The sequence below is a fragment of the Equus asinus genome, chromosome 20 (genome assembly GCF_041296235.1).
Source record: "Equus asinus isolate D_3611 breed Donkey chromosome 20, EquAss-T2T_v2, whole genome shotgun sequence".
Taxonomy (NCBI): domain Eukaryota; kingdom Metazoa; phylum Chordata; class Mammalia; order Perissodactyla; family Equidae; genus Equus; species Equus asinus.
Window position 1 is genome coordinate 70,921,878 of NC_091809.1, and position 20,956 is coordinate 70,942,833.

Here is a 20,956-nt window from a genome sequence, read left to right on the forward strand (position 1 = left end):
GGTAAATCTTGGAAAGAAAAGAGGAGGTCATTGGAAAAGTTAGGATTAGAAATCTTTCCTGGTAATCCTTTGTGTTGTATGGATTGCCATAATGATCAGAAGGTGAAGGAGCTGGAGACGTTCTAGCGGCACTATTTAGCTATTTCAACATATCAACTCTTTGTGAAACCTTCTCTTTCTCAGTTAAGCTTGTCTGGGCAAGGCCATGTATCAAGAAAAGTTTTTAAGATCAGCCAGGCAAATGGCTTCCCCTTTTGTCTATATTATTTTTTCACCTCAGGATGTCCCCCTCCCCTCAACCAGGCCACATCTACTAAAAAGAGAAAGGATGGAGTGGGTACTTGTACAGGAACACAACTGATTCCCAGTTAGTGGAAAAAACAAGTGATGATTCTTTCTGTAATCACTATAGGGACACTATAGGAGTGGAGAATGGCTATTAAATCAACTTTAATTCTTCATCTTATTTTAATAAAGCCTCATCAGAGTCAAGAACTGCAAATTGGAATGGAGGCTCTGAAGACTTCAAAATGAAGTCTCTGAGAGTTTAAAGATTGATATGCCTCGAATCTGTCATAGAGGACTTTGTAATCACCTTGTGTATGTTGTTTTTCTCATTTACTATAATGCTTTCTCCTTGGGCCACACTACTATCTGAACTTCTATTTAAGTATGCTATAACAGTAGACGCTAGAGCAATAAGGAATACATTTTGAGATATTTATAGTTAATTTTCCCTTTCCTGATTTTCTGCCTACCTGTCCATGAAACTTCAAGAGCACAACTTATCTTCCTACAGATCAGATTGACACCGAGTAAGGTATATCCAGAGTGTGAGCCTGAATCTGTTATGACAGGTAATAAATCACCTAAAACTTCTTTTTGTATTTGAGGAGGTGTCAAAATTACTCTCATAGCAAGTTAATGACAGGGATTATTTTTCCTCTCAGATGGCAAGGGCTTTCACACTCATACCAATTTTAGAGTGGTTACTGAACTAATGACCCTATTCCAATCAAATGCTTATGATATTTCTCGGCATGTTTTATGGTCATGAAGAGGATGGAATGATGAAGGTACTCATATGGGGGGAGGTTTCATATCTTTTAATACACAGAAGAAACATATTCTTATTAATCTCATAAATACTTTTTTCCCTATCTTTTTCCACTCAAAATATGCAGGAAATCCCATTGAGATTCATGAGTAATCTTTCTCTCCCAGATGCCCAGAGTGATACCACTAGGAAAAAACATCATAGGCATGTGCCCCTCTGGTCAAAAACAAGTTAAATTTGTTAAACTTTAACTGGACCTTCAGGGCTACTATTCTTCTTCCCTACAAACGGTAGTCCAAAACTTTTTTTACATGCTTGCTTCCTCTTGGCAGATGATCCGATGTTTTACTTTAGCTAGAAAATTCCTCCTTTTTCAGAGGAAGGGGACTTTCTACCCTCCCTCCCATTCTTTGATTTCTCTTGCAACTTGCTCTTTTGTATCCCTGCTCCCATCCCCATATCATATCCTACACCAGTCTTTGCTTTCTGCCCTGAAGCTCATCATGACTTTCCCTCATGGAAAAACCTTCTCTTGACTCTTTCAGGATTGCTTTTCCTTGCCTTCATTTCACAGCCCAATTCCCATTTGATTTTACCCTCTAATCTGGCTACAGTTCCCTCCATGTTAGGAAACTTTTCTCACAGGTCAGCAATAGATTTCCAGCGGCTGCAGCAGTGAGTTTTTCTTAGTTCTCATTCTCAGACATCTCTCTGCATACTGATTCTATCTTCCTCCCCTATATTGAAACTCTCCTCACTTTGGTTTTCTGTGGTTTCCTTCTCCTCTGATCATTCTACCTACTCTTTCATTTGCTTTTCTTCCTTCCATCATCACTTTTGCAGAGGTTTCTCAAAGTTCCATTGTCTGTGCTTTCCTCTAATCAATTTGTTCTCTCTCTCTGGGCAGATGCCTAAACTTTTATAGTACCTATTCTTAAAAAAATTATTTCCAAATCTATGTCTTCTAAATTGCTTCTCCTTCTATTTTAACTTCCCAAGCAAAAAATCTGGGAGCTATTTACAAAAATTTCTACTTTCCCATTCTCACTATTTAGACCAATAAACACTGAAGGGGAGCAGAATTTGCCACCCCAAAATATACCTCTTAGGCATAAGAATTATCTTGAGCTGGTTATCATTATTATTATTTCTTTTGGTGAGGAAGACTGGCCCTGAGCTAGCATCTGTGCCAATCTACCTCTAGTTTTGTATGTGGGATGCCGTCACAGTATGGCATGATGAACAGTGTGTAGGTCTGCGCCTAGGATCTGAACCCATGAACCCAACCACCACACCAACAGGCCAGCCCCTGGTTATGTTTTAAGAAACAGCAGACACAGGAAAAGTTCTGAAAACCAAGTAGAAGTTGTACTTTTGTAAAAGACATTTACATTTGGACTGCTAGAAAGACCAACAAGTGGGTCTTAGTGCAAATTAAGCCTGAATTATTGCTGAAGGCAAAAATGATAAAGCTGAGGCTGTCTTATTTTGGACACATCATGAGAAAGAAGGATTCTTTGGAAAAGACTATAATGCTGGGAAAAGTAGAAGGCAGGAGGAAGAGGAAAGATCGGGTATGAAATGGATTGACTCCACAGAGGGAGCCATAAGCATGAGTCTACAGAAGCTGAGTAGGGCTGTTGAGGACAGGACCTTGTGGACATCACTCATTCATAGGGTTGCCAGGAGTCAGAGTCAACTTGATGGCACTTAACAACAACAATTTGCGTTTATAAGGAAAATCTCCATTTATAAGGGTATTTCTCTCTCTCTCTAATAGGAAGAAGAGAATGACTTAATCTCTAGAAACTCCATCAATGGAGAAGGCACCAACTTAAATCTACATAACAACCATATCCTTGTTTACTGTGCTTTTCCTGATAGCCTTACATAACTGGTCCTCCCACCCCTCAACATCTGGTTTTATCTTTAGCTGGAGATGGTATTTAAGGTGGTGGCTTGGGCCCGTTCAGACGGTTACTCAGTTTTCATGGGTCTCTCTCATGTATACAAACAATATACATGTTATTAAACTTCTTTTTTGCTTTTTCCGGTTAATCTGTCATTTATTTCAGGGGATGTCAGCCAAGAATCTAGAAGGGTAGAGGGAACATTATTTTTCCTCACTTACAAAATCTAAGCAAAACTCTAACTCAAAAATACTTCTCATACTTGATTAATTTACTTCATTATGAGTGTGCTGCTTCATTTCTCTTTAAAGCTTCATAATCTCTTGTCTGGACATTTGAAACAGTTTCCTAACTGTTCTCCACACCTTCAGTTTCTCTTCCCTGCATCTGTTTCTCTAACTTGCTAGAGTATTCTTTTTAAACACATGCTTAAACATGTCTCTGTTGTCTGTAGAGCTTGTTGCAATGGCTCTTCAAAGTGTCCTCCACTCAACATAAGATCTATTTCTCTTTCAAATTATTATTATCATGTAATAGATCAATGCCTGCTTATTTTGTCATTTTTCAAATGTGAAAAATGAAACTTGAGACATAGGCCTAAGTTCCTCCAAGATCTGAAAATTTGATTATAATCCAGATTTCAATTTTTTGGCTTATCATGCTGGTTAGTTATACTTATTCAAACTCAGACACCTTCTAGATAAATAAACAAACAAGCAAATAAAAAATGCCATTGATATCTGTCATGATAAATGGGTAACCATTAAATAACAGGCAGTAATAATTCAAAGCAAGGGTTGTCAACCTGGCTGGATATGAAAATCACGTAGGGAGTTTTTAAAGAAATGTTAATGTGTACACTTCACTAGCATCTCTGGAGATGGGGCTCTAACACAAGTATATATCTACCTATATATATTTTAAGATCCTGTATGGGAGAAAGAAATATTTCTCTACATTTCTAGCTTCTTCTGACTGGTCTAAGAATTAAATTGACATGAGAAAGAATAACAGGAGAAAAGCACACAAATTTAATAGCATGTATATGTGGGAGAAACCCAAGAAAACTGAGTAACTCACCAAAATCACCAAAGCTACCACCATAAAGACCATCTTCAGTGAAAGACAAAAGAGAATGTTGGGAGTAGAGGTTTGGGATTTGAAAGGGAAGGAAAGTATTTCACATGGAGATGGAAAAGCAAATGTTTGGTAAACAATTGTTTGCCATGGCATGCAGAGACAATGAAACATGGAGAGGACTTTGATCAAATAGGCTTTGCTAGGTTCCTCCCTGTCCACCACACCTACTTCATATTATGCTATAGGTATCTATGGTGACCGCTCCTTCCTGAAACAGGCTTTCTATCTTAAATTCATTTAGGCAGTTAGGGGAAAGGTCAAAGTTTCTTCCTGAGTCTTTTGTTCTTAAAAATGATCAAGCCGAAAAGATACACTTTGGGGTAGCAAATTTTGCTCCCCTACAATCCCCAGCTGATTATAATCACAGGCAGGGTTGTGAACCAACAGTCTCCTTGCTACTCAATGACTGATCCTCTGACTGGTAGTAACAGTATTACCCTCAGAGCTAGTTAAAAATGCAAAGTCTCGGATGTGGCCTATGATTCTGTATTTCTAAAACCATTTCTAAAAGTGACCCATGGAATATTACAGAGAAATATATTTAATGAACATTGAATTACACAAAGTTGAACAGAATTATTTAATGCTTTTATTATGCAAATGTATGAAATGCCTCTCTAAGAAGAAGTGTAGTATTCAGAATTGAACAAATTCACTTAGCACAGAATACTGTTACTTTGTTTTTTGAGTTGTTGGTTTGTTTTTCATGGAATTTCCTGGGACTAAAATGCTCCACAGAACATGCTTTAGTAAATATTGGTATAATGATATTTCTCACAGGAGAATGATTGGTATTTGGGGTGGCGTAATTACAAAGGTAGTTATTATTAAGGGCCTGTCCTACACATTTCCGGAAGTTTTGCATTCCTGAGTCCTGTTCACTAAAAGTCAGCAGAATTCTCTAATGATTTTGGTAATTAAAAATACTCCCATAAATTACCAAACCATCTCAAGGGGGTGGTACTCCCCCAGTTAAGAACTATCTTGGAGCTGGTTGTTAGGCACAAAGAATAGGGGAGATTTAGTTTACCATTTGGGAGTGGTTTTCACAGCAGATCTCTGAGCCTTGTTAATATTGATCTAGATCTTTCTTGTTGTCTTTGTTTGGAACATTATGTAAAACATAGATCCCTGCTACTGCCATATCTAGATTTGTCAAGTCCTCATTCAGAGCATTTCCAAGAGCTAATGAGCCCCAAAGTTGTCAAAGGGGTTCTGCCCTATGTGAAAATCATGAAACTCCTTACCTGATGGGGATGCACCAATGATGTGGATGGAGTTGCCTGCATCAGAAAGGCCTTGAGGTCACATCAACTTTAGCTTTCCATCTTCACCTTCCACATGTCCACTAAAGATATTTTTTCCTAAATCACTGATCAGATTGTCAAACCTCTACTGAAAATTTGTTTATTGGTTTCTGATTGCTGAAGATGAAAATCTAGATCCTTGGTGTGACATTTTTTAAAAGAACCATAATATGTGAACAAATTGCCTTTTTCACACTCAACCGCACACTCACACACACACACTACTCTTCATTTCTCCCTCTGTCAATTCCAATAACATGAACCTTTTCTGAGTGAATTCTCACTATTTGCCAAATGAGCTATATATTTTATATCGCTTAGGTTTTGCTCTTGTTATTTGGAATGCCCTTTTCAACTTGGCTGCCTGATAAAAATCCTACTTAATGTTCAAAATGTCTTACAAATGTCACCTCCTTTGCAGAAAGTTTTCCAACATTTCTACCTACCAATCACTTCTTTCTGCTCATGGCTTCAGCTTCATATCTTCCATGGCAGCAGTCCACCTTGAATTATAATGAATGGTGGGTATAGTGGGAGATATCTTTTTCCCTTCTTCACATTCTCATTTGTGCTCTTAGAAACAAGCACTTCTGCAAATCTTATGTCCTCTGGCATCATGATAAGAAGGCAGCTTCCATCTTCTGTGAATCTCTTTACTTGCCCCTGATCATAAGAGAAATAATAGTTAATCTTATTTGAGACACTCTGACCTGTAATGAGCAACATTGTTCTTTTAGCCGTTAGAGTCACTTTGCCTAAATATTAAGAAATACACTGTACCCTTTTTCTTGCACTGCTTGTCTCATAGATGAATAAGAATATCAATGGAAGGACTCTCCTCTGTTTCCTGATTCCATGTGCTAAGAATCCTTGAGTCAGGGTCCTAAGGCCCTTCTAAAGGCAGTTATCTCTCTATTTCTGTCTCTCTTTCTCTTTCTCTGTCTGCCCCCGTGTGTGTGTCTTTGTCTCCTCTTTCTCCTTACCTACCTCTGCGTGCTTTCTCTTTTGCTCTCTGTCTCTGCCTTCCCTCCTCCTTTCCCTGTAACTGGTAAGTGTGGTAGGCCTGAATTATTTGTAGCTGATGAAGTCAGCTCCTTCCATAGGTGGGTGTTCCAGGCTGTAAGTATGAGTGGATTGTAGAAGGATTCTATTTGACTCATCTCTAAGCCACATTCTACACTCTGCTTTACCTTGAGAGACTAGTGCTTTGGGGTGATTGGGCATTTGCTTGGCTAATTAAAAGGTCTTCATTTTGTTTTTATTCTCTTGAATCTAGTCTTTTAATTACATAGAACCTATAGAAAACCCTCCCATTTGATCTCCAGCATGTTGGTATATTGGAGGATGGTGGTTGCAGGGAGTGCTGGGAAAGAGGATGGCAGCAGCTCTGTTGTGGTTATGTTGATTCTGATTCTTTGGAAATGTAGAATAAATAAGAAAGCTTAGGTTTTCAGAAGGGGAGTATTATAAAGAAAACTAGGTTCCATTTAAGGAAGACCCTTTTTGGATGAGACCAAGAAAACTAAGATGTTGATGTTGCAAGACATTTGGACTTGATGTGGGAAAGACACTAGGGGGAAGAAGGCAGCCTCAGTAAGACCTAGTGTCTAGATGTAACACTATTGCAAATTTTTAAGTTTTGAAAGAGTATAAGAACATTTGATATTTTTTGCATGATTTTTCTCACTAATTCTCATCTCCCAAAATGCCACCTAGATGTCTTTGCTATGGTCTTTTGTAACGACAATCTGAACTATACCAAGTCTTAGTTGCTGGGAACAAAATTTGGTTGAGCACAATTTTTTAAAGCACAATGTTTAGTTTTGCATTTTTTAGAGAGAAAAAGCCTGTGTGGCTGTAGAGCTGATTATATGATATTCTTCTGAATCTTAGTGACTCTTTGGATTCTTTATAAAAGCGGAACTTCCAAGAGTCTTACAGTAGAATTAATATAACTCTGAAGATGCTGAAGGAATCAGAGCTATGCAGAGGAATCCAGACGTTATTTGAGAGAAATCCTTTGGGTTGAGACTGAGCATACTATGATATTAACTAGTTAAAAACTTCTGATGTGAATTTCTTTAGACTATAAGGAATGGGGGATTTCATCTTTTGGACTTGGATTTTCTTGCTAAGAGTAGAATTAATATTATTTAAATGTGATTTTTTTTACATATATTGCAAAGGCTGTATTATTTTGAGTAACCTTATTCAGCCTCACAGCACTCATTGCCCTATATCCCCTGGTGAGACACACTGATCTACATGACAAAAAAACTCTTGATGGGAAATTAAACTGGAATGAAATATAATTAATATCCTTATTTAACCATTTAGATTCATCCGAATATAAGCACTCAACTATCCATGTCTTGTCCTAGGAGAATAGAAAGGATCAGTGGCAGTAGAGATTAGGGGGCAACCTGATGAAAGTGAGTGCAGAACAACCATGATTTTGTTGCTAGTCTTTTGCCCCAGTAGGTTTACGGATATCCTTGATGGACCACCCCTATTGGGATAAAGCAAAAAAATCTGAAGAACGTCAAAGATAACCTCCCTTTTTATGATATTCTCACTTTAGCCCCTCTGGGAAAGGGAATTTCTGTCTTGCTACCCCGAATTTCCCCCCTGCTCATTCTTCCCTGTATCACTCAGAACAAGTAATTGGACTGGGGAGAATTGCTCATTCAATAGACCATATTTCTTCTACAAGTTGTGTTCTGTATTCAAACTCACTTCCAAGGGAATACATAGTCTCTTGCTTTGACTATATTTGCTCTCAAGTGCAGTGGGTGCTCATATTCTCTTGTCTTCTCAAATATGCATCATTTCCATGCAATAAACACACCATCAGACAAGGACAGATACATCTGCTGACTATACTACCTCTTCCTTGGAAATTGGCCTTCCATTTGGAGCTCTTCATTTCGCAGGCAATTTGGTGCATGAACAGTCACATGGCAAAGTGGATAAAGCTTATGCCACAGATCTCAGATCCACATCAGTATGTCCTAAGTTTTAGATTCAAGGAAGGAGTAAGATGGCTGATTATAATAGCAATTTAAATCCATGCTCTCTAATCCAATATTCCAGCAATCCTACATTTGTGGATAATTGAGCACTAACTTGTCCCTTAATAAATATTCTTTGATCTCCGTTTAGACTGCCTTTGTGTTTATTGTTCCTATTATTTATAACGTGGATGAGAGGAGGGCTGAAGGCAGGCTTTTCCTGTTCCCTCTGAAATGCTTGTGCTCTAGTTATTTATTTGGCTTACTCATTTTCTTCATTCTGTTCTCTAAATATCCCTTTTTCAGAATATCTTCATCTGACAATCCTCTTTAAATTCATGTTCATCTCTCTCTGGTCCCTTCTTTTATTCTAATTTTTCTCATAGCATTTATCAACTACCTGATATTATATTTTACATTTGTTTCCCTGTCTTCCTTTTAGAATATAAATTCCAGGAGTTTAGCATCTTTCATTCGCAGCTGTGTCCACAATGGCTAGGCTACAGCATGGCACATAGAAAATACCTTGTACATTTTTGTCAACTGAATGATAAAAAGATTAATCTTTTGATGATATATCTGTTTGATACATCATCAATACTCAATTACTCTGTTGATTTTAAGTGCAAAATTGTAGTGCTCTCATCCATTTCAGGGACTCTGTAACTAGAAGAGACGTAAAAAACAATCTCTCCAAGATTCATCCAGGATGAAGCTATCACCAATAGCTTGTCCCATCACTGTTTTATCTGCTCTTTTCTCAGTCCTTCTAATTCCTATTCTCAAATTTGGCTTCTGGCCTTGACATTTTCTTTGATGGCTTATTTAGATTCCCCTCTCTGCTTTAGTAATCTTGCCTGACTCATCACCAATTTCCTCATCTCTGTTTACTCCCTTGATTTGATATCACCCATAGTTCCAGTGACCCACACTCACCTTGTCTTCTGATCCGTCCCTTTCCTATCACTTCTCCTGGCTTGATTTCCCCAAGAGGAGACTGAGCACACATTGTTACGTTGTAATTATAAGAGTATGGAATTTGAGTCCCTTTCTCCCCAATATTGCCTAAAGGGGAGTCATGATCAACACAAAATCTTCTTCAACCTTCCTGAGATTAATCTCTAGAGTTAAACATGGGCCATGCTTTGAACTGGGAACAAACAAGCTGGGAGCCCAGATTGAAAATTCATGTTGCTTACTCTTGGAGAATTCAGAGTAATTGAGCTTTCTGAACAGCCAGTGTAGCTAGTCCACCAGGGATCCATTTGTAAGATGCATTGAGGAACTTTATGGAAAAGAACTAAACCCAAAAGCGTAGAAGCAATCTGACAAGCTAAGTTCATGGACAATAAGGAGGATAGTTATGAATCTGAGAATGTGATTCTCTGTAAGGCAACATAAATAACTTAAAATCAAATATGGATTGACCAAATAAAGTATTAGATATGCCTGTTCTCAAAAGCCATCAGCCATTGCAATATGGCCCTTGGCCTTCCCTCCTCTCTCTCCTCTTTTCTTTTCCTCTAGTCCCATATTTCTGTTCAGTTACAATATAGGGCAGCTTAACTGTCTTTTTTGTCATCTTGTCATTTACTGTCTCCTCATGTCTTCAGTGTCTCAACTTCTAGGCCAAGTGACTTTTCAAAATATTTCTTAACGTATAATTCACTCCATAAGAGGAAATATGCTGTGAGTTGTTAAGATCATAATTCTTTTTCACCCTGCTGGACAACTCTCTGTTCTCCTGTGTATTCCCTACAATACCAGACATCCTGGACAGTCACTGCAGGGGCCTCATCAATATCACTTCAGGCTGAGATGGTCATGGAGAATGGATTACACAAGTATTTTGTGACAACTATTGATTGCTGTTTATTTGATCCATGCAAAAGAATGTTGATGATAAAATCTATTTAAGATCATTGCTGGATGTGTGTAATTTGCTTATTATAATTGTTCATGATAACATTAGTTACAATTCAATACTTCATTTCAGTGTCTGGATGTTTCTAATCTTGATTAATTGGTCAATTTTGTATACTCACATTGTGGCATTTTCCTTAAATTTTGTTGCACACTTAACTCTATAAAATATTATATATATTATATTATAGATAATATTGTAAGTAATTACTGATAGCAGCATCTTTAACTTTCTAACTTGTAGGAGATGATATATATGTTTATATATGTGTGTGTGTGTGTATATACTGCCATCAGATCATCAGATTATAGTTTTAGAAATGACTTAAAATACAAGTCCTATCCTAAACATGATCTGTTTAAGGTCTTTTTGAGTTGTTCTCAACTTAAACCTAATTGATGAAATACGTGTGTGTGTATATGTGTGTTACAATTTCTTTTTGGGTAGCATATGTTACATCATGTAGTACATTTACATTTTTTATCTTATTACATGATAGTTTATTTTGAAACATATATTATCCATAACATACCTTACATAAAACAACATTACCATAAGGGCACGTTTTTTTCAAAAGTATTGTTGAATATTTTAAAGGTTGTTGTTAGTCTTGTCAATTTTCACTTTTTATGTATCCTCTCACTCTGGGTCTTAGGTTGAGTCCTTTCAACTGGTTTGACTTTAATCTTTGGTTTTATGAAAGAATTATAGAATTTCAGAGCTGGAAGGCCTTGCTGAACATCAAAGGACTAGAGCTGCTTATCTTCGAAGAAGTCAGGCATTCTGACTCGGCCACGGGCTCTGTTCCCCCAGCCTGGGTTGTCTGACCTAAGTGTGGGGAAGACTGTAATTCTTTTTTGCCCCACTGCCCTCAGAGAACTGCAACATTCTCTATATTCTGCAGAAAGCAAAGGAAGAGAAATGGAATGCTAACTCCCATGTGTCTGAGCTGTGATGTCGAGCACTCATATTTCTCTACCAACTTGCCTTTGCTTTGATGATTTTTAGCAGGTCATTCTCAGCCACGGCTCAGAATTCCTATGCAGCTTGGTCTTTGGAGCAGCAATAAGACGGAAGGATGGGCCAAGGTGATCTTAAGTCTGCATGCTGACAGAATGCACACTGTTTTATTTAGATTACATAATTCAAAAACACAAAAGAGTAAGCACACTTTCAAAAAATGACTTTTTTCTGTTTTACATGAAGTTGATGAAATGTCAGTTATCTTTATAAGTTAGTATTTGGTGTGATGATTTGGGTGGTTTTGGAGATTATTTTGGGGTGGGTGCTAAAACTCTCTTACAATATTTCTTGGCACCATCATTAACCAAGCAATTTGGCTTATTATTTGAGAATAGTGCAAGTTTTATACACAATAAATTTATATATGTATATATAAACTGTTATTAATTATCTGTTTCTTATAGTATTAATTATCAAGGCTTGAAAGCTAAGAGTAGTCAAGATTAAAGAAACATTTTGCTAACAGGAAAGTAACCTATTATACTAATGATTCTTAACCTGAGATCCAAGTGCAGGTAGATAGACTTCAGTGTATGCAGGAATACTCTAAAATTTAAGCAAGTTCACAAGGATATATAGAGAGGATTTATAATTCCATAGAACTATGCTAGATTATACTGGTTCATAGGATATATGTAAAGCTATATATGAGAGGAGCCCCCAATTTTTAAATCTTAACATGATAAAATTTATTTCTTCCTCACTTAAAATTTCAGGCTAATAGGGTGGCTTTACATTCTCAAATGGTCACAGATCCAGGACCCTGTGATTTTTTGTTCCCCCATCCTATTATATTTATTTCCAGATGGCTCAGAAATAGATCAGAATTTCAGCCAACATAGAGACACCTTCCCTTTAAAGGCAAACCCGAAAATTGTACAGTGCTTTGAATGAACACCGCATTAATTCGAACTTAGAAATAAACTCCTCATTCTGAGTCCCCATGGGTCTAACAAAAAAGCAAGTGTTCTATTACCTTAGAGAAAGAAAAGACTAGATATTAGGGAAAATCAGCAGTCTCCTACAAGCATACGTTGTAAAATGCTTGGGGCAATACCTGGTACATAATAAGGGCACATTAAATTTTAGCTATTTAACCTTGTTCTTTTAAAGAGTTCTGTCACACAAAGGCTAGGAAGAAAGAGGCAGCAGCAGAGATGTCAAGGTAATATGATTTATAAATTACCTCAGGTAGCATTGTCTTCTTTGTTTTATATAATGTGTTTGAATTCTACATTGATAGGAATTATTTACTCTGATAGAGTGGGATCCATAGCTGTTTCTCCCACAGAGCTAGGTATGCCATACAGGTCTTGTTAGCTGACACAAATCCAGAGGGCTAACTTTGGTTTGTGACAATTGAAAAGCATTCTGTCTGGTGTGAGACTGCAGTCTTAGATATTATTTTTCCTCTACTACAAGGGGAGCAGATATTCTCAATTTGGACTAAAGGAACAATTGTTCTACAGTGACTGATTATCTTATGCCACCCACATTGTTCTATTTAACGCAAGAGGAAGGATTTTTAACTTTTTAAAAAAATTATATCCTTGTATATCTCAAAGCAGAGTTCTGGCGTATTGTATGTCAATATTTCTAAATTGTCATAATAAATCAGTATTATTACGTAAGTATATTATTACCATTATTATTGATATTATTTCTACATGAGGAATTTGGTAGTCAGATATCCAATCAAGAAGATGGGGTATTTTGAAGATTCTGAAATTCATAAAATCTATTTATAAGCCCCATAAGAAACCAGATCCACTACTTTACAGACACACCACATGTCTGGGATCAAATAGCATTAGTATTTCCCTTATCCAGTACACTTAGAATTAAATATCACTAATCATTCCCATCACTATGGAAAGCAATGTGCTATAGTAAGCATGATGGTTATTAATTTGACATTTGTTAGAGATATTATCAAGAGCATTCACGTGTTAGACTAGGAATTAGAATAGGTGAGTTTTATTGCTCTTTTCAGGTCCAAAGGCTCATTAATTTCTTATAATATCAGTTACAGGGCCTGGGTTCTAATTCTAATTCCACTCCTAACTGTGTGATCATGGATGAGTCATCCAAATTTCCAGTTCTGTAAAGCCAAATGATCCATCTCTAGTATCTAAGATTTATAATCTATACTTAAGCATGGGATTATTAATCTGAGGGAAAGTTTTTTAAAAGAATGTATGGATTAAGACTATAATTTCATATGAAAGTGACAGAAATACAATTGTAAACAAATTAATAAAATAGGTGCGGGAGGGATTTTTTGCAGGGCAGTGGAGGCATTTGTCTTTGCCCAAATTTCATGACCGGATGAATTGTGATGGCTAGGTTTACGGGATAACACGATTGGCTAGCCTTTTGTATACATCCACCTTTGTGCTTGCAGTCAAGTCTTGGTCTAAAGCCACAGAAACAGGAAGGAAGAGTATGAGATGCCAACCACAACACTAAAGTTAAGTCCCCAAATGGTTTTGATTAATGGCTCCATTGTTGCTGTAAGTGAGCTTTCTCCACATAGGGAAATTTGAGTGGACAACAGTTGTAAATATACAGTTTAATATATCTATGACATAAAAATTCATTAATATTTTATACAGTATTTATGAATTGATGTCTTCCTACAGCTCTAGAAACTCACTTGTTCTAATAAAGATTCGTTGATTAGTTTACTAGGGTTCCCATGATGAAATACCTCAAACAGAGTGGCCTAAACAGCAGAAATTTATTCCACAGTCTTGGAGGTTAAAAGTCTGAGATCAAGGTGTTGGCAGGTTGCTTCCTTCTGAAGGCTGTGAGGGCAGGATTTGGTCCAGGAATCTCTGCCTGGCTTACAGATGGCCATCTCCATATCCTCATGGAATTCTCTCTGTACAGATGCATGTCTGTGTCTAAATTTCTCCTTTACATAGCACCAGTTGTATTGAATTAAGATTCACCCAAATAACCTGATTATTCTCATTCTAACTCGATTACCTCTATAAAAACCCTATCTCCAAATAAGGCACATTCTGAGGTGTTGGGGGTTAGGACTTTGACATATACATTTTTGAGGGACACAATTCAATCCATAACAACTAGGTCTACACTGAAACTTAAGTTACAGATACATAAAATTCACATCTTTTTTTAGTAATCCTCTCTTCCCTTCACCCTTTCTATGTTAGTAGAAAATGGACTATTTCTTTTTGGGTTTTTTTTCCAGTTTTATTGAGAAACAATTAACATACATCACTGTATAAATTTAAAGTGTACTGGGGCAGACCCAGTGGCCGAGTGGTTAAGTTCACGTGCTCTGCTTCAGCGGCCCAGGATTTCGCAGGTTCAGATCCTGGGCGTGGACATGGCACCACTCGCCAGGCCACGCTGAGGCAGCGTCCCACATGCCACAACTAGAAGGACCCACAACTAAAATGTACAACTATGTCATGGGGGGATTTGGGGAGAAAAAGCAGAAAAATAACAGATTGGCAACAGTTAACTCAGGTGCCAATCTTAAAAAAAATAAAGTGTACAACATGATGGTTTGATATACATATATTGTGAAATGATTACCACAATAAGTTCAGCTAAAATCTGTCTTCTCATAAAGATACAACAAAAAGAAAAGAAAGGAGAAACGGAAAAATATTTATCCTGTCATGAGAAAATTTTCTCTTTGTGTGGCGTCCTCCTTTGAGCTGCATAGTTTATGAATTCCAAAATTTATTCAGTCCCAAGGAACCAGTCTGCCTGAGAGTACCGTAGAGCAAGAAACCTAATGAATCTGATCAGTCTAGTAGTGGTCTTTCTTTGCAGCTGCCATTTCTTCTGTCACCGGCACACAGTGTTCCTGTTATAAGGAGATCCCATTTAGTTAGGAGGTCCTCGTTGTCCACCAACTTCAATGGCTCCTCTACTGGCCAGGTAGGAGTTTTTAAGGTTGTAAGAAGTGGGAGACAGAAAAGGTGTTCCTAAAGTATTATGCTGGGCACTGGTGGCCATATGGACAGTTTGGATTGTCAAGCCGACTGTCCCTGAACAACCCATGCTGATGTAGATCCCTTCATGGGTCGGCAGTGACTCAGTTGGAGGATAGCCAGGAGCGCTCTGCCTTTGGGTCTCCAGGTTTGCTGTTTGTATGTGGCCTTAGATACCGAATGACTGTTCCCAGAGCACTCCCTCTGGACCAAAGTAATTGGGGGAGGGAGGAGGGCAGAAGGTTTTCAGTTTTATCCACACATTTTTTTCTTTGTGATACTCCCTTTCTCCACAATCACTCAGCACTGGACGTGAGCCTGATTCACTTGTCAGGACAATTCCAAGTGAGTACCCCTTGGATGACCTTGATTTCTTTTCTGCCAGCATTCCTCACCTGGCTGACTTCAAGCCATGGGAGCAGAGAGATGGTAATGAAACTGAGCCTCAGAAGGAGCAAGGTCGAATATAGGCTCTAGCCTACAATTTTTTCTCTCTGAGTCTCCTTGCCTCTATGTATATATTTTGAGCCCCCACCAGTGATGTGAAATGAATAGACATTACTAATTAACCACCACAACTCACCAATAAGTGTTCAGTCCACTTTGCTATAGTGACCAGGGCCCCCTTTCCTTTTGTGACCTTAGCTGGAGGGGAGCATTCAAGGGATTCTTCCTGGAACAACAATGACTTCAAAAGGGTCCACTCTGTCAAAATAAAATTTTTTAAATGTTAAACAATGTGATTCTTGTACAAATATATATCAAACACATTTCAAAAATTTGATTCTTTGAGGGAGCCAGCAGGATGGTAAAGCTGGTTCAAAGAACATTTGTTCTTTGCATCTCGTAGATTCAGATAACTGATTGGTGCTTGGCAGAGGCAGGGGGTGGGGGGAGAGTGAGGTGGGCGAAATGGGTGAATGGGATCAAAAGGTACAAACTTCAAGTTATAAAGTAAATGTCATGAGGATATCATGTACAACATGGACTATAAGTAATAATACTGTGTTGCATGTTTGAAAGTTGCTAAGAGAATAGATCTTAAAAGTTCTCATCACAAAAAGAAAAAATTGTAACTATGTATGGTGACAGATGTTAACTAGACATACTGCAGTGATCATTTTGCAATATATACAAATATTGAATCATTCTGTTGTACACCTGAAACTAATATAATGTTAAATGTCGACTCTATCTCAATAAAAGAGAAAACATTCACACAATGGAATCCTATTCAGCAGTGAGAATAAACAAATTACAGTTATATTCACTAACTTGGATGAATCTCGCAAATTTAATGTTGAATTAAAGAAGGCAGATAGGAAAGAGTAATGTATGATTATATATTACATGATTATATGTATGACGTAGATAAGTTTTGCATTATATATAATTTGTAAATACATGATACTCCCTCTATAAAATCATTCATACTATATACATACATATATAAAATGCAAAACCAGTCTATGTGATTAGAAGTCAGGTAGTGGCTGTACTTTCTTGTCTCAGCTGTGATTGGAGAGGCTTCTAGGGTGGTAAGCATGGTCTGCATTCTGATTCAAGTGCTGGTTCCTTTTGGTGGGTTCAATTGGCGAAAATCCATTGAACTGACACTTATACTTAATCTTCCCGCCTCCAAAAAATGCAAAGAACATTTGTAGAACATATTTATTTATTCAGCTAGAAGAGAAATGTATAAATACATTTGCTAAGTTAGATACAAAACTAACTAATATCAATAATACTATAATTTTGGGGGTTATCTTTTCCACTGGACAACAATTATTTTAATTTTTTTCTGGATAAAAAAATTTGCAATTTAGGAATTTTCCAAATGTTTAAAAAATTTGCAACTCCAGAATCTATGAACAGGGCCCTAATCAATAGTATATAGTAAGCCAAATACACATTAATCTAGGAAATAAGGTAATCCTGGATTGTGTCTAATTTAGCAAACTTATTCTTATATTCTTTTCCTAACTGACTATACGCATTTTTATTTCTCAAGTACTCTTTGAAATCTTGGATGAGTTTATTAAATGGTGCCTGAATATGACATTGAAAAATATGAAATAATGTTTTTGTGTTATTTCCACATTTTGGATAATTTTTTGTTAATTACTCTAAAGTTATTTACTGTATAAATAATAGCTTTCGGAAGGAAATCAATTTTTAAAATGGCAAATTCTCCTAATTAAAAACAATTTTTAAAAATTTTACATTAGCACACGCCCAGATATATGTTAATTATTATAAGCAACTAAGGCCTTGAACTGAGGTATTGGGGTTTAGGACTTTAACATATACATTTATCTACTTATATTACCACCTTCCTTTCAGCAGGTTAGTTGACTAGAAGAAAATAAAAAATTAGTTTCCTTTAAAATAATTATTGAACATCAAAAATATGCCTATTTATCATGATAGGAGTTTAATCCTTGCAACAACTTGTCAAGGTTGATGTTAATTCTGCCACTAATTCACCAAAGTATTTAAGTAATTGGTCCAAGATCACTTGACCTATAAGTAGTAGAACTGGATTATGAGCCTTGTTATCTTGGCTCTTAAATTCACAATCTTTTCCTTATACCACCTCGGAGATGACTTCTCAACAATTTGCAAAGGGGCCTTGTTGGAAGAGCGAAATTTAATGAGGTCATTATCAAGAGTTTAGTTTAAAAGCTCTAATAGGATGAAAGCAATTCTGTTTGAAATGATTAAGTGAGCATCAAAGAATGTCAACTATTCTAATTCCACATAATTGAAAACCGATGTCTGTTTCTTTTCTTTCTTACACTGCATGTCAGATATGATAAATGTGAAAAAGAAGGGAAGAAGATGTCATTAAGGTTATTGTTACAGTCATTGCTATTGGCTTGAATTGATGATCTTTAAAAGTCCAGGGAGAAACCGTTAATGGAAGGATTACAGCCTGAAGATGTAGAATAAGTCTGGAGTCCTCGATTCTATTCATACTCTACCACCAGGTCTGTATGAGCTGACCAGGTCAATGTGCCTCTCTGGGCTTCAGTTCCCTATGGTGTAAATTGAAGTAGTTGAGCTACGTGGTCTCTAAGGTCCATTTTAGCTTTAACATTCCTTGAACTTATTAAGGAGTCAATAATAGAGGACAAACAATATACACACAGCAACATCATTTTCTTGCTTAAAAACTTTCCATGATTCCCCATTGTACTATAGCATGGTGGTTAAGAAATTGCTTAATTGCTCTGTGCCCCAATTTTATTATTTGGGTTATGATGAGGATTTAAGTAAGAATAGATATGTAATAAAACCCCACAATGCCCAGAAAATGATAAGCATTCAATAAGTACAGGCTATTACTATTGACGGTAGGATTAAATTAAATTTTTACATGATTTACTTAATCTCTTTTAATCTGGATTTTGTACATCTCACTATTCTCTGCATTACTCATCATGCTGAAAACCACAAAAGAGTCGATTTTTCAGTCACTTTTGAAGGATCGCTTTGCAGGCTAAAGAATTCTACATTAATAGGGTTTTTTTTTTTTTTTTTTGCACAACACTTTAAATATTTTGCTCTCTTCTTGCTGGCATGGCTTCTGAGGAGAAGTTGGATGTAACTGTGTTTTTCTTCTGACTTCCTTCAGGATTTTTTCTTTAGCTTTGCTTTCCGCAATTTAAATATGATATGCCTGGGTGAAAGTTTTGGGCATTTATGCTTCTTGGTTTTCTCTGAGCTTCCTGGATCTATGATTTGAGGTTTGACATTAAATTGCAGAAATTCTCTGCCATTATTGCTTCAAATATTTTTTATATTCTTTCTATCTCTCTTCTCCTTCTGGTATTCCCATTACATGTACATTACACCTTTTTCGGTTGTTCCATAGTTCTTGGATATTCTGTGTTTTTTCCAGTCTTTTTTCCTCTTTGTTTTTCAGTTTTGGTAGTTTTTTTATTTAGCTATCCTCAAGCTCAGAGTTTCTTCCCCCAGGTGTCCCCCCCACTCTACTAGTAAGTCCATTAGAGACGTTCTTCATGTTTTTTAAATCTCTAGCATGTCTTTTTTATTCCATCTTCTTAGAATTTCCATCTCTCTGCTTACATTGCTCCATCTATTCTTGCACACTGTCTACTTTATCCACTAGAGTTCTTAGTATATTAATCATAGTTGTTTTAATTTCCCAGTGTGATAATTCCAACATGCCTGCTATATCTGAGTCCAGTCGTGTTGTTTGCCCTGTCTCTTAAAACTGTGAATTTTGCCCTTTTTGTATGCCTTTCAAATTTTTCTTGGTACCTATATATGATGTACTGGGTGAAGGACCTCCTGAATAGGCCCTTGGAAATGTAGTGGCCAGCTGGTGGGGGAGGGGAAGCTTTCTATAGTCCTACGATTAGGTGAGTCTGTACTTCCAGACTGTGAACTTCACAAGTGCTTTTCAGTTCCCCCTGCCCATAGGTGGGAAAGGATGGCTAGAGTGGGTTGGAGTTGGGTATTTCCTTTCTCCCACATGGAAGGGTAGAAGGGTCTAGAGGTGGGTATTTCTCTTCTCCCTTGTGGAATGCTAGAGGGGGCTAGAGTTTCCCAAGTTAGTTAGGCTCTAATAAAAACACAAGCATATTAGGCTCTGATCAAATAGTTTCTCCTGAGGGAAGACCATGTTAAGAACAGAATGCTCAGTCTATTTCAAAATGGTGATGCTTCCCTTTCCTCTGCAAGAAGCATGAGGGGATTTTTCTCCAATATTCACTATAAGAACCTGGTCAAGCTCCTGGAGGTAAAACTCACAAAAGTATGGGACCTCCCTACTCCATGCCTGGGGCCACTGGAGTTTTTGACTCTCAAACTTACCCACACTGAATCTCCAGCAATTCATCAATTACAGTTCAGGTTTTCCCCTCTAGCACTTGCTCCCTCAGCAGTTTCTGTTCATAGGTTTTTGCTCCGGCAAGATGTGATACTCTGTATCCGCCTGTCTGTCTCTCCAATTTTGGGGACAGTGGTTTTTCCCTGTGACATCACTTTTCTCATGGATATAAAAGGAGTTGCTGAAATTTTACAGCTTGTTCAGCTTTTTACTTGTTCAGATCAAGTGGCAATTTCTAAGCTCTTTATATGCCAGACCAGAAATTGAAAGTTGCCTTAGTAAAATTTGAGGAGTTTGCTTTGTACACAGTGCAGATATCCATCAGATAACTAAAAATTGATGTTGACAGTTCACAAAAATTTGAAGGCTAAAGATATCAATTTGGAAGATGGAATGGAGGCATTATTAAGTGGATGAGCTCTCCCAAGAAAAGGGCATAGAAAAAAGATATGTGATGCTAGAATCTTGGAGCTTTTCTCCCTCGTTTTTGACAAGGTAATATATGATTTCTTACAGTGTTTGTCCTCTTTGTTCTAAAGATGTGATCCTGGAGTAGTTTAGAACACTGATAGTGTAAATATTAACATGGTATTAAGTAAAATCTATGTGGCAAGTGCACATGTCATTTTAAGACACCATTTACATGGAAAATCAACAACTCTCAGGTAATAATTTCCTTACACAAGCCTTATAAATCTTCTTGATTTCACTGACACTTTAATTATCAAGTGACACGTCTAGTCTCAAAGCAG